This window comes from Hylaeus volcanicus, chromosome 8 (genome assembly GCF_026283585.1).
Source record: "Hylaeus volcanicus isolate JK05 chromosome 8, UHH_iyHylVolc1.0_haploid, whole genome shotgun sequence".
Taxonomy (NCBI): Eukaryota; Metazoa; Arthropoda; class Insecta; order Hymenoptera; family Colletidae; genus Hylaeus; species Hylaeus volcanicus.
In genome coordinates, this window is record NC_071983.1 from 2,349,141 (window position 1) to 2,372,402 (window position 23,262).

The 23,262-nt window shown below is 43.2% G+C and overlaps 1 protein-coding gene and 1 long non-coding RNA gene across 7 annotated transcripts in view; one reads left to right on the top strand and one right to left on the bottom strand.

Moving 5' to 3' along the window:
• The window catches only part of LOC128881340 (protein-tyrosine sulfotransferase), a 154,468-nt gene that overhangs the window by 58,174 nt on the left and 73,032 nt on the right, over nt 1–23,262 (top strand). For 5 of the 6 annotated variants that reach the window (XM_054132287.1, XM_054132290.1, XM_054132284.1 and 2 more), the window contains one exon: nt 10,345–10,396. The gene's annotated coding sequence lies outside the window, so the exon portion shown is untranslated. The remainder of the gene's footprint in view (nt 1–10,344; nt 10,397–23,262) is intronic. The other variant, XM_054132288.1, reaches the window with a different exon arrangement.
• On the bottom strand, nt 1,817–3,118 carry LOC128881342 (uncharacterized). The gene is made up of 3 exons (XR_008458043.1): nt 2,940–3,118; nt 2,191–2,827; nt 1,817–2,114 (listed from the first exon to the last, which is right to left on the bottom strand). It is a non-coding gene; the product is annotated as an uncharacterized LOC128881342 (long non-coding RNA).

The window sequence follows — 23,262 nt, forward strand, 5'->3', positions numbered from 1 at the left end:
ACGATATTTATATTTTAATTTCTGTGGGGAGAAGTGTTCGTCCTTTAAGAGCCCTGCGAGGAATCTGTAGATTCCAAGGATAAATGTTTCATGAAATATGCGCGATTCGTGTCCAACCATAAACGGGAATTATTTCAGCGACTCGTCGCGATGACGGGGAAAAAGTTCGCGCGGATCAGCGCCGTGATAGAAATGGGTTGGTTACGTCTGCATCGGTAGCGTCTGGGACGAAGAGCCGATAGAAAAAGGTACAAAACCCGTTCTAGTTCATTGCGATTTTATTATCCGCCCCCTTCCTCGCCCCGGTCGCTAATTGTACCTTGATTTTCTGCATCGACAGAGACCTTTTGTTCCAAGTTTTTACACACTTTGAAAGTCTGTGAATCGCGGCGTTAAGGTTCCATTAACGCGATTAGATGGACCAATGAAAGAAGCTTCGCCGTTCTATACTCGTTTTATCTCGTTTAAAATAACACCCAGCACGGTCTTTCGATGCTTCCGTCGAATTTTTTTTGAATTTTTAACTCGGGAGAAGGGACACTATTATCCCTTGTTTCCTTGGTGACCGTTTGAATCGCAATCCAGCTAGAAGACGGTCCTATCGATTTTACGTCGCGTAGTACTTGACGCTCGAACGTGAGTGAGCTAATTTTAGAGGCTCGATTTTTATGCATCGAATACAATAGATATGGCGTACCAGTCTTGTCATTTGCAACTTCTAATTTTCCTCATAAAAGATATGTATACGCGTGGACCGTACACGTACTCGATGTATTTACCTAATTTCTGTAATGGAATAATTAATAAAAAAATGTTCACGTAATTTGTCTTTCATTTCTCCTACATTTTCCTTTAATTTCCCTCCATTTCCTGCTACTTTTCCCATTAATTCTTCTTCATTGACTGGCACATTTCCCATTAATTTTCCTGCATTTCCTAGCATTTTTCCCTTTAATTTCCCTCTAAGCCCTATGGTACCAGTTCCTCATTTTTTTCTTACGTATCGAATATTGGTCAGAATTTGGCTCCTGGTATCGGGAGAACATGATCCGCGAAGAAGGTGGCACGAAGGAAATCTGGTACGTATCGAATTTTTGGCCAGAATATTACTCCTGGTATCAGGAGAACGTAATATGCGATGAGGTGGCACGTTTGCGCCTACGAGCAGGCAACCGGTCCGACATGTCTGTTAGCATAGGTTGCCTAATTCAAGGGGCTAGTTTTCCGTAACATTTCGGAATTCTGGCCAATTTTGCATTTTGGCAAATGCAACAATGTTGCAAATCGCCCCTCACCAAACTTCCACAATGATGCGAATCGCTCCTCTAAAAATTGTGATGGGAAATGTCGGATTTTTTTACTCCTGGTATCGGGAGCACATGATATGCGAACAGGTGGCACGTTTGCGCCTGCGAGCAGGCAACCGGCTCGACATACCTGTTGGTATAGGTTGCCTAATTCAAGGGGCACATTTTCGGTACGTATCAAAATTCTGGACCGATTTTACACTTTGGTATCAGGAGAACAAGATACGCGAGGAGGTGGCGTAGTTCTGAATTCTTGCTCGGGACTTACCTTTTTGTGTCAGGAGATAAGTGGCATAACTTTTAATTCTGGCTGGAAACTTACCTTTTGTATTAAGAGAACAATGATGAGCAAGGAGGTGGCCAGAGAATGAAAGGATATGTGTCAGGAAATGAAGGGAGATTAAAGGGAATGTCAGGTAGTGTTAGGAAGTATGTGGGAAACGAGGAGAAAGTGTGAGGGAAATGAGAAGATGCTAGAGAAAATTAAAATTACCCTTAATATTGTCGTATCATTTATTTCAACAATTTATCTTACAATTGGAAACATTAATTTCATCCACAATTTCATGGAAAGTCACCTATGTAGGTCGCTGAATGTTCATGATCCGTCGAACTACTTGATTCGTTAGATCCATCGACGGTTCGTTTCATCGTCAAAGGGGCCGCCGCCTCGTGTGGGAGCCTTGCGTATTTCGCGTTTTTTCGTTCTTTTTACCGTCATCCTCACGGTAGACAGAAATATAGCGAGACCGTCCCGTACGAGAGCACGCAGAAAGAGAGTACCGCATCGAATGAGCCCAGGAAAAGCTTGAAGAAGGGGTTATTATTAACCGGTAGAATCTCAGACAAGACTAGCAGCTGCCTGTCACATTTTCGTCCCTACCAGCTAAAAATATTCTTCACGAAACAACGTCATGCGAGCAACGTCATATTTCAGTCCCATTCAAACACATTTAATGATAACTCGTAGTATTAATTGTTCCCGAAGAGGACTCCGTTCGAATCGTGGAAATAAATATGACATTGCCCTAGAAACCATTCCTATATACACCAGTTTAATTATATTCACAAGTTATTAATACGTAGAAATGTCACCAGCCAGATCTGCGATCGGTGACACCACTGGCTCAGGAGTTCTCGAGCTGTACCTCGGCCAATCGAACGCAATTTCACGTTTCCGTCTCGTTCCCATCTGTTACATATGCACGACACGCGTCCTGCACATTTTAACACGGCTCACGCACGGATCCCTAAAGCGCACCAATTTAATTGCAACGTTTCGCAGCGTGGAACAACCTTCGCCGAAAAGATTCACCGAGACGAGCCGGCGTAATTGACTCAGGGATGTGTTTGTTAATATCGCGAACCACGAGGAGTAGAAGAACAAGGTATGGCTTTGAAGAGAAAAGCGTGGCTGTAGCTGGGAAATTTGCCAAGGATACGTTTGTCGAGAAGACCTTGATGTGTTGCGGTCCTCTCCAACCGGGTGGTAAAAATATTAGAAGAACCTTGGAATACATCTGAAACAATTGAAAGAGTGCTCGAGTACAAAAGTGATTAATCAGATGTTTAAATTGTAAATGAGATTGCGAGGATGTACATGGAAAATTATGTGAAATAAATCGTTCTTACACTTACGTTATGCGTATTTTTATTAGCGCCTCTTGTATTCCTTTTTATTATTATAACATACTTTTATATTCCGCCGTATAGACGCTCGCACTTTTTACCACCGATTTGGAATGCCGCACTCGAACTAAAATTCCCCAGAAAGAGGCCACAAAGTGGCCCGATGTCGAGAAAGCAAATACAGGGGGGGAAGACTAAATTTTGCTTGCCACTTTTCGGCCGCGCAAAACCAATTGGCCCGAGGGAGGGCGTTTGCACGCGAAGCCAACTCGCGTTAGCGATTAAAACTTTCCCAGCGTGGCTTTAATTCCTCCAAAGTCACTCGCGAGAAAGCATAACGGGGAAAAGGGCGTCCGATCTATCACAAACGGTCGAACGTTGCATATTATTCCACTCGCTGGTGAGTATTTTTAATTACATCAATTTTATTCGAGGAAAATCTGTACACAGGCGAAGCGTGAAAGAGCTTCAACTATTTTTTCAACTATCCAAGATGTTATAAAAATTATTTCCATGCCCTCTAAACCTATATTTTCGGTTTTAGTTTAAGAAAGATTCAAATTTCAACGACTCGATCGAGTATAATCCCAGCAGAGACTTACCTAGGGATAGGATAGATTTTTCAAGGGACAATCAAGCTCGAATCGGTCCTCCAGGCAATCGATCGACCAAGGACAAATGACAGGTCCTCGATAGCCGGACACTCGACCATCTCGTGTTTGTCCATGAGGCAATGGGTTAGGTTTACATTAGGACCACTTCCGCCCAATTGATTAGTCTCAATCGGTTTACCCTCGACACAGGACCCTCCACCGACTACCGCCCTAATCGATCTCCGCGTTGTAAAACGCTTCCCACGAAACTGCAGTCCCATCCGTTCGGGGAAAGCGAGTGTGACTTCTCGGTTTGCCGGGGAATCGATAATGCTCCTCGCGAGCATTGAATTCGTAATTATACCGTTGCAATTTACGCGAGAAGAAACACCTAAGTTCGCGGGGAACTTGGAACTGCGAGGAATCTTCAACGCTATTAACGTTTCGGGTCTTGAAGTGCTCAAGTCGTGGGGAAGAAACTTGGTTCGCGTCGGAGGGGAGAGAGCTCCATTTTATTGGAGCGATAGATAACGAATGGAATTAACGCGCGATAGCGATGTTTATTCCGTAGAAAGACAGTGATTACTACGTCCTTGCTTCGTGATTATTTTGATATATGATTTATATTATTGATACTTTATGCACTGTAATGCTGTATGATACAAGGAATTTACCTGAGAAAATGTGTACACCTTTACTACTCGATACATAAACTTCTTATCGCTAAATTGAATTTTATTACCATTTCTCTTTACATCCCTTGGACTTCCTCTACACTTCCACTGGTCCACCAATAATCCACTATTTTCAGCGATAAATTGTTCCTCTCTCTCTCTCTCTCTCTCCACCTGAAACACAAAGTACATTTATGTAATGAACACCAACGTTGCAAATAGTTAATTATACCAGTATAGGAGAAAAAGTCATTTTTCACCGCAACTAAAATTTTAATTTTCGTTCAACCAGCAGACCACTTTGTCTTTCACGTTTTTCCCCAGACGAGAATTTCGCCTCTGATTTATGCTCTTTTGTGACGCGAATCGACGCAACTTATTCACCAGCGCGGCACTATTTGTACATTAAGCTCCGTGACTCGATCGGGATGGACACGCGTGAAATTTACCGATAGCAGCTACGAAAATTAATTACCGGGTTCGATGCTTCTATCCGTGGCAGTCTGGCCGACGTGTATGTTAATTACAATAACAACGCTTATGAATTCACGCTACGTCATCGATCCCGTCGTTCACCAGGCACTGTTGACTCCCGGATGCTGCGTATCACTCTATCTTTTTTATATAGTCCCGTGACGGTAGTGGTAAATGTTAATTAGGAGCGCAATGTACGCGCCAGTAGTGCTGGAATCATAGTTAAGCAATTGCGATACATATTGGTAATCATTTTTATAGCGTACTGGGGAAACTATCGCTTTACAATTTCTGTGTGCCATTAGTTCCTTTGGGACCATTAATGCTTGGGTAATTTTCCTGTGAGTATCCTTCATTATTTTTCGACTCCATACCATTCGTTTGTAGTTGAATATCTTACAATATTATTCCACATATGGACGTCCCAATGAATATTAATTAAAAACTCTCTCTTCAATTTTTGCGGTACATTGGTTCATCTGGCATTATTCTCCACGTATTATTGAATATTTACCAAGTATTATTGGACTCCATATCATTCGTTCCTAGTCAAATATCATCTACATATTATCGAATACATGTTAAATATTATTCCACTATTTGCATACCATACCGAAGCTACCTTTTAATATCACGTGCATGTCCCAACGAAAATATCAATGAATATTAGTTACCAACATGTAGCGCTCGTAACCGTCATACTAAAACTAGACCCTGTAAACACTTTGTTCCATATACAATTCTCTTTTCGACCATGAACGAAAGGTTTCCAGATCCAAAAGCAGACATCCCTCGCTATATCTCGAGTTAGGCTGATCTGGCGCTTTGCACTTTTTTATATAATTTCTTTTTTCAACCATGAACCAAGGGTTTCTCGATCTAAAAAAAAAAAAATTGATCGCTATATTTAGAGTTAGGCTAGGCCGACGCGCGTTCAGCATTTTCTCTTCGACGTTTCATTGTTCCTGGAAAGTTTCCGGTATTTGCGTCGAGGAACCCGACCATGGGACGAGTTCCTTATCAGCTCATTTTTCCTCCAAGGCAGATTTAGAACGCGTGCACGTACAGGCTCCTGGAAAATGCATAAAGTTTCCCCGCCGCGTTTCATATTAATAATACAGCCGTGTACGCGGCACAACTACTCCGATCGTCACCCTCGTAACTTCGACCTCCGAACTTCGGGCAAAGTGCATTAACCAGATGAAACGGAATTCGCGAGGATAACCCTTCAATCTAGGCTCTTATCGCGTTCTAATGCCAAGTGCCGTCGAAATTCTCCGAGGCAACAATTTCGTGCCATGGTAGACGGTGGTGTGTGGCAAATCAAATCGGTTTTTACTTTTCTTTTTGCTGTACTATAAATGTAAATAATTCGGGATGAGATATACTTAAAATATAACGCTTAAAGATACATTTAAAAGATACACTTAATGTATCGTACTGGATTTTGCAAATCTCAACCGATGTTATTTGTTTTGTAATTTAATATCACATTACTATATCACGATTCTTCTGTTACCGTTAATTGATATGCAGTTTTTATAAATGGATACCTTGAAAATGGCTACTTACGGAAAAAATTATTTAATGAAATTACCTCCTGTCAGTTTCCTACAATTTCGAGGTACTTCGTTAAATATCTACCTAGAGTTTCAAGACCCAAGAAATAGTCACCTTTACAATAATTTATAACAAACCACGACCATATTTCTCTCCACATTTCGTTTATGAAATCTTCAGAGCGTTCAAGTGAAAGAAATCACGACCCCCTAAAATTGTCTTCGCGTTGAATCAGGGGGGGGATGAAATCGTGCTCAGAATTTACATGTTTTGACGGAGGCCCGGTAACTATAATTTCACGCTGATTCATCGCGGATTTATTGCCTTTTCGATAGAAAATTGAATACAGAGACGAGGCGGGTGTGTTACGAGAACATCGAAAGAGAATAAAGTTCCGAAAGTTTTCGTGGCTTCGAGGAGAGGAAGCAGCAACATCGGCCGCGATAAGTCACCCCGATTCTTCGATGCAAATTTTTAAACGGGATAATAAATATCTCCGGGCGACTACGTGACCCGTCTACGAAACGAGCAGCCGTCCAAACGCGTGGGCGGCCATCCTTCTACCAATCTTGTAACTGGGGTTTCCTTTGTCCTTCTTCCTCCTCCACCCTCCTTCCGTTTCCCTTCCTTTTTTACTCTTGGTCTCCTAAGGCTGCGTTTTCTTCCCACTCGCGGGCTGAATTTTAATCCCGGCGCTGGGACACGCGATTGTTAAATTATCGTGGCTTTTTCTTATCCGACCTCTCGCGTAGACGTCTCACCACGATTAGGGGTGGAAATTGTTACTTCGCGGCGACGTATTTTCCTTTACTCTGGTTTCTGATTGGTTGGGGAGCTAAAGGCAGATTTATTTCTCTACGAGTCGGAATTTTCTCGCGAGATAAATTTATTATTTGCGTGCTACGAGAGCGTGGCATAAATAAAATTCCTAATTTCTACGAATTGGTGTTTTTTTGTTTTCTATAAGAAGAAAAAAATTAAATTTTCTACAAGAGCGCCTGGAATAAAATAAAGCATCTAGAAAAATAGTGCTACTAGCAATGTTTCATCTTCTTCCCCGCTACTTGTGCTACGGTGACCGTCTACTGAAAAAATACCGTGTTTCCAAGGAATCAAATAAATCCTTCCAACTCTAACCAAACTTTTCTCTCGCCTTTTCCCCACTTTGCATCGCTCAGGGTGTTCTCAGGCCGAACAGCAAAGCGGACAGACAGTTGATCCGAAAATTGCAGAGCTCGACACAAGCTTCGTTCATTCTTTATTTCTCGCGAGGACAATTCGACGGATCCCGAATATTTTCCTTTCCGCGACCGATTGAATATGGATTCCACTCGCTGAATATTCGATTGGATTTTGCGTAACTCGCAAGATATACTCGTGATCTCTTCCCGTTTGTTCGGCCCTCGCGATCACGACAGCCGTTCGTCGGTATTCATGGAACAGCGAATCGAATTAATCCGTCCTCTGTTCTTCTTTTCCAACGTGTTCGCTGGCCACTTTTCCCTTCCCTTTGTTTTTTAAACGAGGTAAAATGTTAATCCCGCGGGATTGTCCGATTCGTCGCCGTTCCCACGGCTCTTAGTCCGCGTTTCGTAATGGGAATTATTATTACAGCCGACTTATCGTCATTTTGACGAACTCGTCCATTATTTACACGAAAGGATTACACTTACATCATTGAGGATGTTAAAGACTTTGCTGTTTTTAATATTTTACTCTCCCGAGAAAATTCGCCCGAGACTTTTATTTCGAGTACTTCTGATTTTATATTTTATTACTAGATTTCCTTTTTTTTTTTATGTTATATTTTGAAAAGTGGACTGTTTAATAAGAATGTTCTGCAAACGGTTTGGCACGGAACGTTTCAACTATTTTAATTCGGTCCTCCCAACAAAGGAAATATAAAATAAATTTACATACGAAAAAGTACTACAACGTGCTCCAAACCGAACGTTCCAGACATTTTAATTCGGTCCTCCTACGAAGAAAAGCATAAAATGAATTTAAATACGAAACAAAATACTACAAAGTGAACAAGTTACGATAACGAAGGATGGAAAACAAATTAAATCGAATAAAAATACTGATCATTAGTGCCTTTGTATAATCACAAGTCGAAAATCCACTCTCGAGGAATTCCGGCGCGTTCAAATTTTCAGCATTCTCTCGCAACTTTTCCCCGTCCGTTACAACTGTTGCGCAGAAAATTTTAATCTGTTTCTACTCCCGGGATACACAGTTTTATTCTCCTTCGATCCGCTCCGCTTGTCGCTGGAATTTTTATCGTTTCATTCAGAGCTTCGTCGCGTCGCCAAACAAAGTTGCCATGATTTTCAAGCGCGACGGAAAATTGCTTCAAGCGCGTTCCACAATTTTTCCATTTCCTACCCGTAGCTCTCGCTCGCACCTCCGCGAGGGAAACTAAGAAACGTTTCTTATCCTGGCCCGTTTCGAGTTTATCGCGGTGCTCTTATCTTTTAATTGCGCCGAATCTTACGATGAATCTTAATTACCCCTGCTAACTGCTTAATCGCTGTTTCGAGCTGCTCGCTGGAGCTCGTTATATCTCACTGCGACACCCGTTAGCACGGCCACGATACTCGAAAATAAAACGAGCCCTCGTAATCGTTTGTTTTCCGCGTGTCAACGGAAAGGGTGGCGACGTGGACAAATTAAGACGCTCGAAGGCTCGAAAACCGGCATTTATCTACTCCTTGGATCGCGTCGCGTGCCAAACGTATGCCAGATGCATTCGAAATGCTTCGGCGCGTGTACTAAGAACAGGATCGAACAGGGGAAAAAGTTAACTTTTAAAAATAGTCTTTGGAAATTCCCGTCGGAACGCTGGCGTTGAATCGAAGCTCGTCTTCGATTCTCAGCTGGCCATCGACGCATTCCGTTTCAATCTCCCCGAGTTCCACTGCCCGTATTTGCAAATTTTCCTTCTGAAAGGACCCCTCGCAAAGCCAGAGCCCCGGTACAATAAAAAGCGTGACGCATGGCACAGATCCCTTTTCCTTGTTCTTGGCTCCTTTGTCCATTTCGATTCTCCGCAGAGAACAGGACATCGTTCCCTTACGACGACTTTGTCCGATTCTCGTTCTTCTCCAAGTCCCCGACTCGAACCAAAATCTTCAGCTACGACGGGCACTCGAGGAAAAGGCACTTGTGGCGCTCCCGTTTCACTCGACTCTCCTTTATTGTCTTTCGCAAATACTCGTCAGGCGAGCCGAATGAATTGCGCTTTCCGCTTACTTTTCACTTAGCCCCGAGACTCCTGCGCCACGGTCGTCTCCTTTTCGTTCTTCGCGATTAATTAATGCATTGCTGCGCCAACGGCTCCTTCGCCGATTCTGAATACACACTATACCCCCCTGCCATTTAATTACTGGACGTTCAGAGTCGTTCAGAGACCCTGTTTCGATCGGTATTATATCGTTCCACGGTGACAAATTGATAGTGCTTATTTGGTTCTAAACTCTTTCTACGTGATTATCGTGCAATGCTCGTTTAAATGCTACGAATTATGTGTATTAAACCCTTTTAACTTCCATGAACGTATACAATTAATTTCCTGTTAATGCAATGAGCTTTCAATGATCTCACCATCGCGTTTAAAAAGAACCTTATCGCTTAAGTGGTACGATTTTTGTCTCCGGCACTCAAACAAGGAACCGTTTGGCCTTGTTCTCGCGTCCCCTTAATCAACGTCCGTGTTTCTTTGGCTCGCGAAGCCGTGAGGCTTTCCGTTGCGCCACCGTTAAGTCTCGACGCTGGAACAATAGGCCGTGTCGTCCAAAGTTATCCGAAGAGCTTTCCTGTGCTCGAATCCGACGCTCGGGCTTTCGAGCTGCCTCCCGGCGATAATAATACGCGACAATGCGGGCACACCGTGGTGCTTAGTCGAAAATCCTTGAATAAAAAAAGTACACTGTGTCCTCCGTTTCGACGGGATTCACGGATTCTCCCATGCATCCCTTAGACACAACCCTAAACATCTTCTTTTAGAAGAAGAAACTGTCGACTCCAATTTGACAAAAATTTAACTCGTAATTTCTTTAGGACATAATAAAATTGAAGGCATTGAAAGAGATTTCTTTCTTCCAGGAGATTCTGGATCGGTGAGCATTTGGGAATCGAGGAACACCGATTTAACAAGGTAAGAGGGAAGTGGTGAAGCTTTTGGTTAGCGATAGGTGCTGATAAAGGGTTTGCGAATTCTTGAAGCGTGGTTCTTTCAATTCAAACTTGAACTCTTATAGTTCCCCGTATTTTCCTTGTTAACGCGACTTTCTGGCGATCAAACGACTCTAAAGCTATGCACAGGACCAGTTTCGTGTTGAGGATAATATTGATAAAGGGCTGAGATATGTAGTCTACTGCGAAAATAAAATTAAAAAAAAAACGCGAGGAGACTAGTAATACAAAGTTTTTAAATAACCCGATAGTTGAAGGGTTGGGAGAGTCGAAAACATTAGAACATAACAAAAATCGAGCTATTGCATTTCTTAAATATCTGAGATGTTAGCCTTATCGATCAAATTTCGCCCACCTCCCCTATCTTAGACTCAACGCCTCTTAGACAGGATCCACCGCATTATCCTTAACTATTTGCTATATTTTTGCACGGATCACACTCTACTCGTTCCACTTTATATGCTCGACAGCTCGTAACGAACCACGTGGACGATGCCTTTCCCTCCGAGAGAAGGAAATTCCGTGGCGAAAACGGGGACGTCGCGTTACGTGTATCCGGCGCACTCGACGTTCGGTTTCCCCGTACAAAGGCCGACTGGGTATAAAGTGTAGGTAATAGATCGACGCGTTCTAGACGTCGCGTCATCGACGTCGGGACGCCCGTTCCCTGCGTCGTTCGTTTCCGCCTACGAACGGGGTCGCGAACACCACGAAACGCCCGCTAATTTCCAAGGGAAAAAGGCTCCGACGATATCGAGCCGATTGATTTCTCCGGAAGATTGGCAGAATTACGAGGAAACCTGGTTAAAGCGTATCGATTATCGATACGGGGGATCGTTTTTAGTTAAAGAGCTGCGGTTATTTTGGAGTGTTACATAACGAACGGCGCATCGAATCCTTAAAAACGCCCTCGTTCGTTCAATTTGAGACCTTTCCGAAAGGAAATCGATCGCCTGAAAATAATGAAGACCCCTCGCCTGCATCTATTGTTTATAACCTCCCCCCTCCCTTCGGACCCTGTCGCCCCATTTTCACGAATCATCGAAAGATCGTCCACTCATGCATCCAACCGACCGTCCTAACGGCAACTTTTGCGACGTCTCGCGGAATAACTTACCGAACGTTCTTTTCGAAGTAATTGAAGACCTTTTAAATCGTTCGGCGAATAACGAGCGCTCTAATTGTATTGAACGTTTTTCGCCAGCGAATCGCGAGGGATTCCCGAGGCCAGGTCGGAAAAGGCGAGCCTTAATGGTCCGTTCGGTAACGCCGAGAATTTCATTCAAGCACTTTTTAATTGAATCTTGCGGCACAGAGCCGGGAAACGAACTCTGGACGATCTTTGTCGCGATGCACTTCTGCTTTCAAAATTAATTACGAATGGACCGGGAATGCGCCGGGAGTGTGATATGCATTGGGGGGACAAGGGAAGATCAGTCGTGGGTCGAGCGGGGGGGGGGGGGGGTATGACATAAGTGAACTGAAATGATGTGTTGATTGTAGAGGCAATTGTATTTTTTAAAACTGCTGTCTAGTTTAGAATGTTTTTTTTTTTTTTTTTAAGGGTAGAGAGAAGAACAAATATTATGGTTTACACTGAAAAATAATCACCAGTAGCCAGGCCATCCTCCCGAAAGGGAGGTCGATTCCGCGGAGAAATGGAACTTCGGTCCATCCGGTTCTTCATGGCGAAAATGGAAAACGCTTCTTCGTCATCGACCGTTAATTACGTTTCCGCGGTGGATCGCGAACGCGGACGACCATAATCCCGATCCTCGTTGAATCGGGAACGAACCAAAGGGCGCAGGGAGGGCGACTCGAGATGGATTACACCCCCGGGGAAATCAGTAAGACACCACCTTCGCGAATACTTCGCCGACTCTTCTTTAATTTTTCTTTTCTTTTTTTTTTTCAAAAAAACTTTTTTATTCCACTCGAAGAGAACGAGGAATTCAAAGTTACCGTCTTGGCCGTTTCTTCTTTTGTCTCGACCCCGTTTTTTCCCCTGCTCCACCCTTTGCGCCCCGAAGGAAATGAAAAAAGGAAAGGATTATTCCGGGTGAACTCGCGGCGATCTAACCGTTCGCGTTCGGTTATGCTCGTAAATCCACCGCCTCGGACAAAAGTCGATTGGTCTTATGAATTTTGCATGACTCCCTCCCATACGCGTCGTTTTCCGTGGTTTTGCGATTGAAAATCAATCGATGCGAGGATAATTCGTGGTTACCAGGCCATCAGAGATGGGAGGGATACTAAAATTTATTAGTTGGAAGAGAAACGTAAGGAGCGCTGTATCGAAAACTCCTGGCGTTCTTGGGGGTTGGGATTGACTATATTTGGATCGACTATGATCTATTCGGTACCATTGCACTAGTCATCCCTACATTTATCATTGTAACTATTTTAATAAATGCACAGACCAAGATTCGCGCGTTAGATACTACAGAGAAAATTACCTGAGAAAATATTCCTTCGAACTCCTTCTTAACACCTCATTCGGTTCAGCCCCCGACTTCGTTTCCCCGAGCGTGCCGCAAGTTTAAGACCATTTCCGCGATGAAATCTCCTTGATTCGCGCAAATCGTCTTACTTCAGGGTTGGAGAGCCGCAAATATTCCGTGGCAGGATGCTCCAGTGAAACAATCCTCATATTTTTTTGTTTCCCGTTCAAGTACTTTTAACGTTGCTTCGCATTGTGTTCCACGGCCCTCGAAGATAGGTCACCGAATCACAAAGGGTCGCGGAATGCTCAGAAGCCGACGAGGGTATCTTTCACCCTTAGATAGAGGGGAATCTTCATGCTGAAGCGCACTCGAGAAATCTCACAATGGCGATTAAGTACCGCGCACTCAGACGTCCCTCGCCCTTTATGAAAAAACTCCCTGCCCGGCGCTCCGTTCCCCTAATTCAACGATTCCTTCGAAACTGGCTACTATCGATCAAATAAAGAGACGTAGCCACTGTGTCGTATCATACGTTTCGGTGATACCGAGCTTTCGCCATTGCTTGCCTATCCCCAGCTCGAATCTTGTCGCTCGTTCGTAGAACGTATAGAAATCCAGTGTATCGATAACGGCAACCAACTTCTCCATCGGTTGTTACTTCGTAAACCGTCTTCGAGATATTTCTGGTCGTGGGATCGCTGGTTAAACATTTCCTTAGGATTATTCGTCGGTAAGGCGATTAGTCGAGGCTGATGGTAGCAGGTGGACGTTAATAGAATTCGGAACATTTTCCCTGTTAACTGGAATTACGATAATCCGATCCGTTAATCTCGTCCCGAAGTTGATTATGGTCAATACGGGACCGTAACTGGTTGCTTGAAATTTCGAGACGGATCCCCGCCATTGACCTACATCATACTACAATGAGGCGTATCGAGCACGCCCGCTTGCTATAACGATAACATCTCGAAATTACAGGCCAAATTACACGTGGTTACGCGGCAACTACCTTGAAACTTCATCGAAGCTGCGCGTCCCGGAACCGTCGAGAGACTTTTGGGAAAATTCCTTAACGGTCCTGAAAGCTGGTACTTCGAACAAATTTTACCGCGTCGGAATCATGTTGGCATTTTAATGGAAGGAAGATTTGTTGTAATCGATATGATAATAGGACTGCAAATGTTTATGAATTTATGGCGAGTAAAAATATGGGAAAATGTACGAAGATATATGTATCAATTCGAAAATATATCAAATATCAATAATGAAGTACGTATTACACTCTTTAGAAGACAATTCTTTATCTGAACCTGTAGAAATATGAATTTGCATAAAAATTAAACTGACGCACTTTCTTCTCTTTGCATAAATTTCTTTTTGTTTTCGAATAATATCTTTGACGAAAATGGACTGAATTCTGCATAGAGAAATGAAAGTATTCTCATTGAAATTTTCATCCGAAGGCCCGGCTCGTTGCAATGTCCCTTTATTGTACCTATCGAGAAAAGGATTGGAACTCCGACGTTCCTGCTCGAAGTACGCGTTCCAGAAATTGAATCTCTTGAGCCTCTTCTATATCTACGATATTTTACTTCCATAACCCGGGCTCTGGAAAGGGTGACTAAATATTTTATAGCGAAATTCCCTTGCTTTCGTTGCAATGAGCAAACACAGTCCCGACTCGACGTTAACTTTTATTACAGGTATCGAAAAGGGAGCTGTAACTTCTCGATGCTACATTTTTTTATTTATTTTGGAAGGTAGCTCTTCTACTGGAGACATTTCGATGAAATCAGAATAAACGTCTTATCGTAGTACGGAACACAAAATTGAATCGTTTTTAGAAACTGTCTAATAATAAATAACGATATCCTCGAAGAAGTTAATCTCTGTGCTGTATTTAATAACGTTACTACAATTAACTTCAAGTAATTCCGATCAACGAAGTGTCGATACACTTGTGCTCGAGGTTGCGTAGAGTATTCAAACGGTCAAAAATACAAGAAAAATTCGTCGACGCGTTCCAACGTTAATGCCAGCGATATGTTGTTTCGGTACGTTGGTAAATAACGCGAGAAATCCTGAAACCCTGCGAGTACGAGCGTCGCGAGTATTGTTCTTGGCAGGTTCCATCGAACAAACGTTGGAGCGCGAGTTTCAAGCAGGAGAAACACTTTCGTCGACTCGACACGTCAAGGATGGAAATTCGAAGACGCTCTGCTGGCGTCGTATGCTACGCGTTCATCGAGCAAGGAAGCTTTGTCCCGTTCGTACTCACGGTGTCACGGTAGTTCGGATAACAGGGTAGGGGGAGTATATCTCGTTTCAAGGCGAGTTTCGCGCAAAGTGGCAATTGAACTGAAAGCTGAATGTAGCCATCGAGCAAAGTTTGCGCGCCTCTCGCGTGTGCCATCTCATCGAGTGCCGAACGACCGTGTCAGGCTAACTAATGACGTTCATTCGGAACGATCAGCTTCGACCTTCCTCTGACATTCGATATTATATAGGGCGAGATTACGGTAATCCGTAGGAAATTACTTAAAAGTCAGAAAACGTCTGGGGTAGTAGAGAGTGGGGCTCACTGTGTATGTGTTAATATCCCTGAATCCAATAAAACAGTATGAAAATGAAAGATGCCCGATAAACCCTATAATTTACAACTACCAATTCAATATTTGTCAATTTGTTTACATACACCAATTTCGTCGCTCGAGGTTCGCTTATCGTCGTTTGAAGTCGAACCGCAAGAGAGAGAAGCCCCTGCGAGCTACCGCAACGCGGTTAGCGCTGGCTAGATCCACGCTCGCTTGATTTGTGCTAATGGAAATTACCAGTATCGTAATGGAAATGCAAATGTCGCGTCTGTCGGTAGCGCCGCGAAAGATCAAACAACGCTTTATTCGTTTCTGACCGCAAAGGATCGAGAGCCAGCCCGCCGGATCTATTATTCGCCGCGCGTCTGGCTAGAACCTCTCAATTACCTTTCTGGCATTTCTGGGTCGATCGACCTCGACGTTTGACGAGGCTATTTATACAGGCGAGGGTTTAGTCGTCCACGCTTTTCCGTCTAATGCCACTCAGAACACCGACGCGCTCGCGATTCTCCAGCGAACGATGAAAACTCGCGAAGTTTTATTTTCAATTGGACTCCTCCGCGTGAAAATTCGAGTCTATGGAACGGGAATCGAGGAGGATCGAAAGTACGGTTGGAACACTGTCGGTCGACCTCTCGATGCCGCGACCAAAGAATTGTCGCAGGCGTCGATATCGTTTACTTATTTAAATCGCGACGGAAATAAAGTGCATTTCGGTTGAACGGTGTTTACTTTATAATTCAAGACTTCTCTCGAACGCTAAAACGGCGATGCACGGCCAATTGATATTTTTAGAAGTCTTGCCGAGTAAATAATAAAAGGTTTCTGTCCTTGAGATTGGAGTCATCTTCGGATTAATAAAGATTGTTATTAGGGCGAACCACAAGTTTTTTACGTTTTCAGTTTGTGCAATTTTTTGATGACATTAAAATTACTTCGCATTAGTTTCTAGTCTGTCTAACACTGATTTTTTTATGTTGAATTCAAGTTTCGTTGTTCCCGAAGTTGAACCAAATTTAGCGGCATCGCGAGCAAATGGTTCGGTGTGGGCTACATAGAATTGCTGGGTATTTGTGCGGTCCTATTTCAAAGTCTATGAGCGGAATAGAGATCAAGCGGAGTAGTTAAACTGTATGGGGGTGGGATAGTCCCACGGTGACCCGTAAGCCGCCAATTAATTTCGTTCCGACTACTATGCAACTCGCCGCGTTTCAACCTATTAATTGGATGTACGAGGGAAGTACATTAAACTGCAGAACAGGATTTAATGCGGGACACGGAGCCCCTGGGACGACTTTAGAAACAACATTTTCGTTCGCTCTTAAATTTACAAAATATACCATATTAAAGCGAGACTTTAATAGAAATTGCTTTGATTTGCATGTATTCAATTAGAACGAACAGAAAGCCGTTTAAAATTCGTTCTCCGAGAGGTTTACATTTTTTGAAAAATTCTGTATGAAAAGATAAGTTTCTCACAGAGGCGCCAGACGTTTCAGGGGGTTACACAGTTTTATTTGTACTCCGCTAATTGCGCAGTCGAAACGAACGACCATCGTCCAACTTCGCTCGCAACGTCTATCCAGAAAGTTACGGGTAACTGAGGGCAGTTTGTTCGCAGCGAGTCGCAACTGCCAAATTCGTGGGGTTTATTTATCGCGGCTCGAGTTGCGACATTGAGTTACGGGTGTTTCGCGCAATTATTCACGGAAAAACCCAACGAAACCAATGCATCGTACTCTTCCGTTCGGGAATTCGCATTGTTTCACTCGAATCTTACAGCCAGTGGTCAACGTGTCCAGAAAACTATTACATTAATAATGAATCGATAGCGAGAAGAAGAGTACGACGAATATTTTTTTCATACAGAAATGGTATGACATTATAGTAATTTTGATAGGAATGAAATTGAAATTGATATTTCAATGTAAGAATTTTTATGAAGATTGTTTGTAACGTCAAAGGAAGTTAATTATAATTAATGTATGTTTGAAGCATACGTACTTCGAACCCGGAATGATTAAAATTTAAATTTAAATTTAAATTCACAATCGTGGATCTACATATGAAATGACGAGTACTTATCTACATGATGAAAAATGCGTAATAAACGTATCCTCTCGTACAAAGTAAAATATTAATATCACGGCTTCGCTTTATGAAATGCGTACAGTATAATACGTTTCCCATGTTTATCCTACGAATGCATAAAATTTTACATACGTGTAGAGACAGCTGTATTCTTCGACAACAACAACAAAATATTCAACAGACTTTTTTGCATACAAAAACTGCTGACAAATTAAAAATATTAATTTCAATGCCAATCATGCTAACGAATACTCAAGTCGAAGAATATTCTGACGCACGATATTCAGAATGTTCAGCCACCCCTATCGAATACAAATCGCTATCGTTCATCGACTCGTCGTATGTTCACGAAAGGAAAATTCCAGTCGCGTTAACTAAGGCCAGGAGGGTTGAAGGCTTTGTCGGTGGAGAAAGGGAGGGTTTCGCGGAGTCTCTCAAAGGGCAGAGCCTATTACTCGCTCGTCATCGATTAGGGGAGACTCCGCTACCGTGGCACGAAGGCACGGGATTTCAATTCTCTTCCCCCGACGGTCCAAGCCCACCCCATCCTCCGCCACACCTCTCATTATGCAGAAAGCATACTGGAACTGGACACACTGCGCAGGGGAAATATACCTGCAGGCGGCTTTTGGTGCTCGAGTTTGTCGACTATAGAACCGGAAATTTCAACGACCCCTTTCACGACGACCTACCCCAAGAGAAAGGACCCGTTGCTCGACTCACGACGTATCCAGATGCAGACAGCCGTGTATGCACGCGCCCCAGGGTATAGGACAGTTTGTAAACCTTCGCATGAATCACCGGAAATCGTCTGTCGGTCTTCCTCTGGCTCCATGGATATCGACTCTCGACCCACTGTCCTTTCTTCCCTCCTTTTCAACCCCCTCTCGCGACTCTTCTTCGCCTCGACAACGCACAATTAGCGAACCGAGTCGTTCTTGTACGTTAGTGGGGACCGGAGTTTTTTTTAAACGGTGTTAGTTACTGGTTCTGAGATTTTTCTTATGGTTCTTACACTCTGTTCGAGACGTTAATAGAGATTTTCAAGAGATCTCTGCCCCAACATGGTCTCTCCGTGTCGAAACAAACGGGACATCGATGTCTTTACACGATCTTCCTGAATCAGTGATGGCCGCATTGACTCGTGAGCTGACTGGCAGCTCTAAAGTTTTTACCGCCACCCTCGAGGCTCTTCGACAATTTTACGTTTCAACCGCGACAGAAGTCGCTCATTCATCGGATTTGCCAATAAGATATGGTCTACGTGGCAACGGGACGTGGCCAATTTCAGCTTTCAACGAGGACTTTGATCCGTTTCCGACCATTCGCCCGCCCCACTTTTCGAGGTTTTATCGCGCCTCCTCCAACGCTCTGTTTTACGACCGCGTGGCAGCCAGTTTGAGAGTCCAGTAAATTTCGGCTCTCAACGGCTTGGTTCCTGTGGTCTCGACGAGATCAAGGTGTCTCAAGGGAGGAGGTAATTGCGTCCAAATAAATTCTTTGGGAATTAATACCTGGGAAGCTTCCTGACTTTTTGCCCTCGGCGTGCATTCGTAATCGGTGATATTTTTGAGCTTCGAGACGAAATATGTTTAGAAATTAATTCGGAAATGCAAGTCTTGGAAAAATTGATCGAGAAGTAATCAGTTAGAACAGTCGCTTCGATGAAGCTCCACTTTCTTTTATGGCTGTTTCGTTTTCCCCTCTAGGAAAGAACAATTTCTAAAAGTTTGCTACAGAATTCAGACCAGAGTATCGGATTTATAACCGTCTCCAAGGAGACTTCGTTTCCATTTTGAAATTCCAGATACCGCGGAAAGTATTAAAAAGTGTTCTGTTTAAAGACGAGGCGGGTCTTTAAAGTCGGCTCCGTAGGCCGCTAAGCTAATTTATAGCCCCATAACCGTGGAATCGGCGTGAATTATGGATCGAATTAGGACGAGCTTTTCTAACCATCGACCACGCGGCGTCGTAAGAAGGTTTACCGTTCTCCATGGTCCGTGGGATTCTAAAAAGATCCACTGTTTACGAGCTTGCGGCCATACACGGAGCCCGCAGCGAACGGAGCACGATCTTTTACGCTTCCTCTGCTCTTTCTCGTCGAATAAAAGGCCAACTGCACGGTGTACGCGGTTTGCATTCGCCTTCGAGTCGCTGAGATTCTCTTATCCGACGGCTGAACGCGCGGTTTAACATTGTCTGGGAATCGGTGGAGACTAAACGAGATCATAACGACTCCTCGCGTTTAACCGTGACGAGCCGCGGTCGACTTTAAACCCTCTCCGTGTCTCGGGTAAATTGCATTAATTCCTAGAGAGTGGGGAGAGGAGAGTTAACGCCCCGGCAATTTCACGACTCGAGTAGAAACGCGGAGGAACTTCGCAGACAGTTCGATTTGTTTCGAGTGGTCTTTCGTAGAAGACTTAGAAATGAGTTTATTGTTCGAGGGAATTCCTTTGATTCTGTAGACAAGGGATCCCATGAGGAAAAATGAGGGGTTGGAATTAGGAAAGATCGCGGGGTGGATCGATAGTGTCGGAAATAAAATCTCCCCGGTTTAAGTCAAGTGACAGATTAGAAATGATACAAGGAAAACATACTCCAAACCTGTTCTTCGATACGACGACTACCGTTGTTCCCTTGCTTCAAGTATTCGAAGGAGCCTGGACTTGACCCGAATTATGAGAAATGTTTATAAATAGACGGATCGATGGCCCTCGGAGATGCAGGTGAAAGTCGGTCAAGTTGTCGGGGCGCAAATTGACGCTGATTACGAATTGTAATCCCGAGTCTGTTCGTTTCGCTCGAGGCCCGGGCTCGAATGAAAATACGTTCCTTTGTTCGACGATTTTCGTTCCCCGTCGCTTTCTCTTGTTTCTAGCCGACGACTTTCTTCGAGCTCTTCGCCACGGGAGGATTACCGCGCCCTCTCACCCCCGAGGGCAAATTACATCCACGGGAATTCGTAATCTCTCTCCCCTGGCGTGATTCAGGAACAAAGGTTCCTCGACTGATACCCGAATGGTGCGATTGGAAACAGCTCGATGGATCAAACTTGATCGCTTTATTTCGAATTGAAAAAGTTACTTTGAATCTTGGATTCTTTCCGGACTAGAATTTAGGGGTAGTTTTGATTCGACTTTTTTCATTGATCATTCTTGGAACAGTCTTACAAGTAAAAATATGTCGGCCACGATCAATATTTATAATATTAATATTAATTTAAATACTAGTCAATGGAAATTTGAATTTTACTTGTAATAATTGTAAGTCTAAAGGTGACTCGAATCGAAGAGTCAAAGCACTATAATAAACAACAAGAAAGTATTTTCCAAAAAATTCTCGTATGTCACAGTGTTACCTACGCTAAACCTCCCCTCTCTAAATTTTCCTAACAGTTCGATAACATTCGACTTCAAGTTTGACGGTTGTCTTCCTTTAAAAGAGACTTTTCTTCGAGTTCCAATCTCAAAGTGACCCCGCGTAGACCTCGCTGCAGCTAATTATCACAAATTGCGGTCTCCTTTCCCAACTCTCCCCTAATCAAGCCAATGGCCCACGAGAAACGTTAGAGCAGGGAGGCACGCCCTTTGTACGGCTACTGTATCGCTAAGAAACTCGAAGTCAACTCCTCTCTTTCAGCTGTTTCGAGGGTCTTTTAGTTCTCACGGTGCTCCTGCGCTCGACGGTTTATTAGCAGCGAGTTGCAGCAAAGTTTTTGATCGAAAGCACGGCCTACGTCCCTTTTTTCGGTCACGAGAAAGTTCGCGGAACATTTTCGTCCGTAGTTTGGAAATTGGCTAACCGAAACGATGCACCCGTGTTCTTTAATAAGATTCTGCGACGAGCAGAGGTCATCGTTTGCGTATAATTAACTTTCTTCGCGGCGTCTTTCTTTTTTAGGTGGAAGTTGAACTTTTGTTCTGTATTTAGGTCGGAAAGTATCATGGAATGCCAGGTGAAGTTGGTAAATTTTAACGTCAATTTATTTTAAGATATAGGAAAAAAGGCATCGGTGTTCCAAGTTGGAAGATCTCCGTGTATGATATAACATTGAATTATATAAATGTCGAGGCTCGTATTTAAATACATTTATACATTCAGTTTAAAGACGTTTATATATTTATTGAAATAAATTTTATTTAAAGAATTATATATATATATTCATTCTCCATTTATATTTACTAATTTTTTACGCGGTTGCACGTCTTCCAAAAATGCGAATTGTTTTAATGCAACTCATGCATTTCATAATTTAGGAAGCAGTTTCATTTTTATTTTCGGTGTACTTTCCAAGGATAAAATATTCATGTTAAAACGGAACGAGCCACGCCGGAGGAGCGTAAGAATGAAAAATATTTTGTTAGCGAGAAAGTTTGCGAAACGCTATCCCGCATGGCGGGCGTAGCCAGTAGTATAAACGAGGTTTCCAGGGGAGTCAGTGATATAGGTCGGTGCATAGTCAGCCCAAACGCTTGGAAGTAGACGGAGGGTGATACGAGTCAGACAAGTGGTTGCTCCAACTTTCAGGAGTAGCCGATGAAAATTTCATACCCTCGTCTACATTTGCAACCAAAATACCCTTCCCGGTCCCCTTCGAGAACCTCCTTCGAGTTTGTATCCCAATTTTTTTCTCGTCCGCGCACTGCGCATTACTCTCGTGCTCGTTCTATTTGTAACAGTTTATTTAAAAGGTCGATTCTCTCGAGGACCGAGACGACTAATAATTTTATTTATTCATTTTCTTGCCTTTCATACTTCCTACTTTTAATTAATATGTAAATAAAATTTACATGTTTCGTAAGTTGCAGGCTATTGTATGGAATATATTTTTCTTTTCTTAAACGGCTTTTGCACTAAGTTAAAGACAATAATAATTCGTGTAACCCGTTCTAGGTCTTGCTAACTAGCTCTCACAGATTCTATTCCACGTTCCTGGTCAATGACATTCGCTTCGATGATTTTATATTACCTTCGTGTGAAACTATAACAGTACGAGGTTCCCGAGTTTCGTACTTCGAAATCAGGTTCGCGACGGGGCACGCGTGCTGCCGCGTAGAACACGCGAACGGAAATTCGTGGACGATCTGTTCGGGAGGTAGTTAGTCAACTTAACGAGTCCTCCCTGTCTCGCCACCCCTGAATTTCCCGTTCAACTTCATGGAATATTAATCATCGCTTGGGACGAGACTTCCAAAAACTTGACGCTCCCTCCTCTCAGGTACGACGCCGTCTCTCGCCCAATATTGAAAACCTGTATGCCCGTCACAGTGCATACCTGATGACGTCTGCGATACGTTCTTGCCGATAACTTTGGTATTTCGTTATTTAGAAGCCGTACTATTAATGAAACCGAGTAGGATGGTGGGGCTGCGGCGGTGTATTAAATTATAGAAGAAGAATAGTCTCCCTGACAAGCATTATTAGTATGTTTAGAGGTACCGTGATCTTTCTTAAGCTAGCGTTAAAATGATAATCCTTGAAAATAAAAGTGAAACAAACGTATAAAAATTGTCTACCTTAAAAATGTTTTTTTTGTTCTCTGGTTTTTGATAAACACTGCTCTAATGATGGAAACATTTCTGGCTCGATTTTGTTCACACACCTTTTTCGCCGTGATATTGAAAATGGCGGCATTCAAATGAGTCCACGAGAAGGACACGAGCATGAATAAATCCAGGCTGTCGCCAAGGCTGTGT